Raw genomic sequence first — 7387 nt, forward strand, 5'->3', positions numbered from 1 at the left:
GTGGATATTCCTCTTTGATACTACACCAAAACTTAACAAATGACAGTTTTGTAAAATTTAGTTTCAGTGTGGAATCTGAAATCAATGTTTCATTAATTAAAATTCATTGGTCTATCTCGCATTTTGAATGTATCTTTTACCCACGAGTGATTTTGTAACACTTGGAACATAGGGTTCACTGAGCTATACTATACAGGTCTTCCAAATGTCACACATGTTATTATACAATATTTTAAAAATCATGTTCATTAATGTCACCATTGATCTTATCAGAGGGTCTTTAAGTATTGGGAAGCTAATTTTTTTTTTTTTTTTTTTTTTTTTTAGTATTGGGAAGCTATTAAGCCCATAGTGGTAGATACAAATATTTCAAAAGGCGAATTTTCACTCAAAAACTGAAATTGTATTATTAGCAGCAAATATTGTCAATTTTCCCCCTGAATCGATCAGCTCACTTATTTTAGAGAACAAAAAATATATGAATGTTTGCATAATCATGGTCTATCAATCCTTTTTTCGGGTAGAGATGGTGTTGAACTTGCAACTAGCAGCTAGTTCTGCTTGCAACTCAAACAAAAGTACTTTTCCTGAGACAATCATGGTACTTAGGTATCTAGCAGAATTTTTCTCACTCTGTCAAAATATTTAAAAGAAGTATACTCAAGGGTAGAGACTTAATAAAGTTAATAATTTTTACTGTTTTATTAAGTCAATCTTTTTTTTTTAAGATTTTATTTATTTATTCATGAGAGACACAGAGACACAGGCAGAGGGAGAAGCAGGCTCCATGCCGGGAGCCCAACGTGGGACTCGGTCCCGGGACTCCAGGATCACGCCCTGGGCTGAAGGCGGTGCTAAACCGCTGAGCCACCCGGGCTGCCCTCAACTTTTTTTTTTTTTCAGATTTTATTTATTTGAGAGAGAGCAAGCACAAGCAGAGGGAGGAGCAGAGGGAGAGGGAGAAGCAGGCTCCTGGCTGAGCAAGGAGCCTGATGCAGGGTTCAACCCCATGACCCTGGGCATGACCTGAGCTGATGGCAGACGCTTAACTGACTGAGCCACCCAGGCGCCCCTTATCAAGTCGGTCTTAAGTGAAACTGCTTTATTTATTTCCTTTGCAGTGTAAACAGGGCAACGAGGAATACAATGACCTCAAATGTAGTCTGGAGCCGAGCTTCACTTTACTCTAAGGAGCCGGCTATACTACCCACCATCACTTTCCCACCATCAAAAGACAAAATAAGATCTTACCATTATGGGATCCCTGGGTGGCACAGCGGTTTGGCGCCTGCCTTTGGCCCAGGGTGTGATCCTGGAGATCCGGGATTGAATCCCACGTCGGGCTCCCGGTGCATGGAGCCTGCTTCTCCTTCTGCCTCTCTCTTTCTGTGTGTGACTATCATAAATAAATTTAAAAAAAAATAAATCAACTTAAAAAAAAGATCTTACTATTATTATGAAAATAGTTTTGACTTCACAGAGCCTTGGAAAAGCTCTTGGGGATGCTCAGGGGTTTGTAGATCACACTTTGGGAAGCACTGATTTTTTTTTTTTAAAGTAGGCTCCACACACAGTGTGGAGCCCAATGCAGGACTTAAACTCATCACCCTGAGATCAAGACCTGAGGGGAGATCAAGAGTTGGGTGTTTGGGACACTTGGGTGGCTCAGCCATTGGGCGTCTGTCCTTGGCTCAGGGCATGATCCCGGAGTCCTGGGATTGAGTCCCACATCGGGCTCCTTATGGAGCCTGCTTCTCCCTCTGCCTGTGTCTCTGCCTCTCTGTGTGTGTCTCAAAAATAAATAAATAAATAAATAAATAAATAAATAAATAAATAAATAAATAAATAGTTGGGTGCTTAACCAACTGAGCCATCCATGTACCCCACTGTTTATTCTTTAAATCACCTTGGTACCCTTGTCAAAACCTAATTGACCTATGTTTTTATTTCTGATTTATTTCTGGTTTCCTTATATGTTTTTACTCTCAAATCCATTCCATTGGCCTATATGTCTATCCTTATGCCTAGTATCATGTCTTGATTACTGCGGCTTTGCAGTATATTTTGAAGTTGGAAAGTATGAGTCTCCCAACTGACTGCTTTTTCAAGATTGTTTTGGCTATTTTGGATCCTTTGCATTTCCATATGAATTTTAGGATCATCTTGTTAACTTCTGCAGAAGAAGGGCAGGGGAAGCTTGGATTGATAGGGATTGCAATGAATCTACAGATCAGCTGGGGAGAATTGCCATCCTAACAATATTAAGTCTTACAATCCACAAAACCAGGATGGCTTTCCATTTATGTATGTCTCTCAAATTTTCTTTATGTTACAGATTTTAAGCAGAAGAGTGACATAATCTGATTTATACTTTAGGATGATAAACTCAGTAGTGTGTGGAAAAACAATTGGTGGGTAAGAGATGCTACATGAACAAGGGCAATAGTAGCAGGGACAAAGAGGAAAGTACTTGTTACAGAATCATCTATGATGTAACTCAGCGGGACTTGATGATTGATCCTGCGTAGAAAGAGAGGAAAGTATAAAGAATGACTCCCAGGGTTTTGGCTTGGTGATGCCACCAACTGAGACAGAAAATACACAAGGAGCAGTTTGAGAGAAAAGGGGAAATGATCAGTTGGTACATGTCCAGCTTGAGATGACTGGGGCACATGGCAGAAAGGTCAGGTGACTGAATATTTGAGTCTAATGCTCAGGAGAGTGTAGCCTGGCAATGGTGATTTGAGGACCATCACATAAAAGGAGAGCCAAGGGATGACATGAACCAACCACTGGCAACAATAAAGGAAGCAGAAAGGATGCAAAGGACTGTCAATATTTAAAGGTAGAGCAGGAGGTGCCTGGGTGGTTCAGTTGATTAAGCGTCCCTGTCTTGATTTCAGCTCAGGTCATAATCTCAGGGTCATGAGATCCAGCCCCATATGAGGGTCTGTGTTCAGTGAGGAGTCTGATTGGGATTCTCTCTCTCCCTCTCCCTCTGCCCCTTCCTTTGTGTGCTCCCTTTCAATCTCTCCCTCTCATCAATCAATCAATCAATCAATCAATCAATAAATAATTAAATCGATCTTAAAAAATAAATAAAGGTAAAGCAGATCACAAAAAGTCCCCAAAGGACCATTCATAACAGCATGGATGGACCTAGAGAGTATAATGCCAAGTGAAATAAGCCAGTCAAAGAAACACCGAATAAAGTGTGATGTCACTCATATGTGGAATTTAAGAGACAAAGCAAAGAAAAAAAGACAAACCAAAAAACAGACTCACAGCTTTAGAGAACAAACTAGTGGTTGCCAGAGGAGGAGGTAAGTGGGGAGATGGGTGAAATAAGTGAGGAATTAAGCATATGCTTACCTTGATGAGCACTGAGTAATGTATAGAATTGTTGAATCATTATATAGTACATCTGAAACTAATAGAACACCGTATGTTAACTCTACTGGAATTAAAATAAAATAAAGAAAAATGAAGGGCACAAAGAAGACAGAAGGACCAGCCAGGAACAACCAGTGTGCTGCTCTCTGAGTGCAAGGGGAGCGGCTAATAATGACCAGCCATGTGCTGAACCGCTTCCATTGGGTTGGGCTGAGTTAGAAGGTGCTAGTGACCTGGACTGGGCTCTTCCAGCAGAAGGCTGAACCGCATTGCTGTGGATGAGGAGCAGGGGGTAGTTGAGAAGATGGAGGCAGCATAGAAGGATAATTCATTCCAGAAGTTTGGAGGGGAAGGAAAAGGACATGAAAAAGAAGTAACTAGAAAACGAAAGGGAGTCAAGGGAAAAGCATGGGGTCTTAGGGCAGAAGAGACTTGGGAGTGTTTCTGGGCTGGTGGGGAGGGTTAGCTGAAAGGGGGAGGATGAGGGAGGGAGTGGGGTTCATGAGAAGCAGGAGGAGAAGAAAGCAAGGGAGTGGGTTGGGAATGGTGCTTTTCTTTCTTTTTAAAGACTTTATTTATTTATTTGAAAAAGACAGATATTAGTGAGAGAGAGAGCACAAGCGGGGAGAAACAGATTCCCCACTGAGCAAGGAGCCAGATGGGGGCTCCACCCCAGGACCCTGAGATCATGACCTGAGCTGAAGGAAGAGCTTAACCAACTGAGTTCCCCCCTCCTCCCCGGAACTCTGGAATAGGGCTTTTCTTTTCTTTTTTTTTCTTTAAGATTTTATTTATTTTTTCGGGAGAGACACAGAGAGAGAGAGAGAGAGGCAGAGACACAGGCAGAGGGAGAAGCAGGCTCCATGCAGGGATCCCAATGTGGGACTTGATCCTGGGTCTCCAGGATCACGCCCTGGGCCAAAGGCAGGTGCTAAACCGCTGAGCCACCCACGCTGCCCTGGAATAGTGCTTTTCAAATGTGGATGTGTGCACCAATCACATATCTCAAATGTCTCCTCTCCTCCCCAAATCAAGTCCCAGCTTTGCATTCCTCACCCCAATCATTCTGCCACCGGCCTTCAGTTGCTCAGCCTTTGGGTGTAGGCTCCCTGGACAAGTGGCCAGGAGGGGTTGAGTGAAGAAGGAAATAGAATGAGCCACCAACCTCTGTGAAGTCAGGGGATGAGGCAGGGAAGTTAGAAGACAGGCATGTTGCAGGAGGGGCCCTTGTGGGACCCTTGAGGCTGGGGTTCCAGGGGCCTATTCAAGGCATGGCCCCCGAGAGGCAAGGTCATGATGCAGGTCAGGGAAGGGTGTGGGAGGTTCATTTACATGCAGGAGCAGGACAAGAGGACAGATCACCCAACGGAAATTCTGAAACCCAAGTCCTTGCTGGAAGGAGGGGGGTAACCAGGAGGGCAAGAAGTCAGGGTGATGAGAAGTGGGGGCAGAGTAGAGCCAGGTGGCAGGAGTCTCAGAGAGGAAGAAAATGTATGTACACAGGAGAAAACCCTCCACAGGTGTCCACGAGGGCTAGGAGGATCATGGGTCATTCTGATTTCTTTTTTACGCTTTCCTGTTATTCCCCCCGTTTCCTACAATGATATTTTTTGTAGAAATGTAAAAGATAAGGAAAAAATTCAAATAACAAACTCCTCCGTTCACAGCATCTAGAATTTGTCATAGTAAACTTGCCTGAGTCCCCTCTGAGTACCTCCTCCTCTCAGAGGAGCATGATCAATAGGTCTTTCGTTTTATGCACACACATATACACACCTAGGGTAGGTTTGTGCACATACACACCTAAACTAGAAAATGGTTTGTGCATGACTATTGAGTTTACATGGAGGAAGTGTTCGAATAATTAGGGGGAAGGAGATTTTTAAGGTGAGGAGGAATTGCACAGGGACTCAAGGGGCCCAAACCCCCTCTCCAGCTGCGCAGCCCAGCGGAAGGCCGTGACCTGGAAAGCCACAGCCTTCAGCTGATGTGCTGGGCCACACCTGGCTGTTAAATGTTCCAGGAAGAGGGGGAATTACTGTTTTTATTTCCCTGGGCAGGTGTTTTTTTTTTTTAAGATTTTATTTATTTATTCATGAGAGACACAGAGAGAGGCAGAGACATCATCAGCAGAGGGAGAAGCAGGCTCCCTTTAGGGAGCCTGATGTGGGACTCCATCCCAGGACCCTGGATGACAACCTGAGCCAAAGGCAGACAGACGCTCAATAACTGAGCCACCCAGGTGCCCCTCCCTGGTTAGGTTTCCACCCACTCTCATATCTCACAAGTCATTTACACCTCAGAGAGCTGGGAGCCAAGGAAGTCAATCATCATCTCCATTTGACAGATGGGGACACTGAGGCCCAGGGAATGGCAGGCAGCTGCCAGAATGTCACAGTGAGTTGGTAGAGGATAAGGGATCAGAGCTTGGCTTAGGTTTCTTCCCAGAAGCCTAGGCCAGTATGCAGAAGGGTGGGGTAGAGGCAAGGAACACCTGGCAGCTTGGACTTTGGCCACTTGGCAATAAGGAAGAAAAATGGAAATAACTTCAGGGAGCTAAGGCTGGGCCATGGCTGGGAAACTGGTGAGAAACATATGGGCAGTTCACCCTCCTCAGAGATCTCAGAGAGCAAGCCCATCCCTGGAGGCTGGGGCTCCCCTCCCCACCCCCCAGCCCCCACACACACTCCGGAGCAGCTTCACAGGTACACAAGGCTCAGCCCTACCACTGATAAATGCTGTGTGATCTTTGAGAAGCCTTTTCCCTGTCTGGGCCTCAATGTCCTCATCTTTAAAACAGGGTAATAACCATGAACTCAGTATTGTTCCAAGGATAAAAAGAGAGAATCCTCACTTATGCATCGAAGGCAGAGACATTTAAGAGGTCTGGGTCCCCGGCCTAATTCCCAGAAGGCCCCAGATGGGCTCAGTGTCAAGATAACCAACCGCCTGACACTGAGGGACAAGCCACAGGCACACCTGAGATTTGGCATTGGCTTTGCAGTGACCACATGTACTCTCCCTGGGAGGTGGCCTTTGTCAGCAAAAAGTTGGTGTCGGAGTGGAGTGGGGCAGGGCGGTGGTAAGAGGGCCTTTTCTTTCTCTCTTTGTAACAAAAGCAAGACATGAATAAATATGCCTGTAAGACTCCTACGATATAGCCATACCTACAACAAAAAGCAAAATCCTTCCTTCCCTCTCCTTGGTTGCCACTTTGGTGTTATTGCTTGCTATCAGGAACAGCCCGCCCATAACCATCATTAAACGCATGCCTATCTTTGCACTTTTTTTTTTAAAGATTTTATTTATTTATTCATAGACTCGGAAAGAGAGGCAGAGACACAGGCAGAGGGAGAGGGAGAAGCAAGCTCCATGCAGGGAGCCCGACGTGGGACTCGATCCCGGGTCTCCAAGATCACACCCCAGGCTGCAGGTGGCACCAAACCGCTTCGCCACCGGGGCTGCCCTATCTTTGCACTTTCTGATGTGTAAGATAGAGATCTAGAAATCGAATTGCTTGGTCACAAATACAAGTGTTTGACCATTACGATGCAGGTAAGTACTGCCCACCTGCCATACTAAAAGGTGGTCTCTAAGGACATAAAAAATTAAATGCCAGCCTGGGAGGGCATGAGCCCAATGGCTTCATGGTCATGAAGTCAGTATCTTGCCTTCCACCCTGAAAGTCTTTCTCCCCACTCTGTCCCTGCCATGCATGGTCCCCCCACAGACAGAAGCTAACTGGGAGATGTATCTGCTGAGGGGTTATCAGACCAGCCTGCCTGATGGTGGTGGTCTGCCTACACTCCAGGGGACTTCCCAGTCCGGTTCACACGGCTCCACTCCCACCTGGTATTATTGTCCTCTAGACTCCAGAGGCTCGGGATCCCTGGGTGGCGCAGCAGTTTGGCACCTGCCTTTGGCCCAGGGCGCGATCCTAGAGACCCGGAATCGAATCCCACATCGGGCTCCCGGTGCACGGAGCCTGCTTCTC

Source organism: Canis lupus, chromosome 5 (assembly GCF_048164855.1).
Source record: "Canis lupus baileyi chromosome 5, mCanLup2.hap1, whole genome shotgun sequence".
In the NCBI taxonomy this organism is placed as follows: domain Eukaryota; kingdom Metazoa; phylum Chordata; class Mammalia; order Carnivora; family Canidae; genus Canis; species Canis lupus.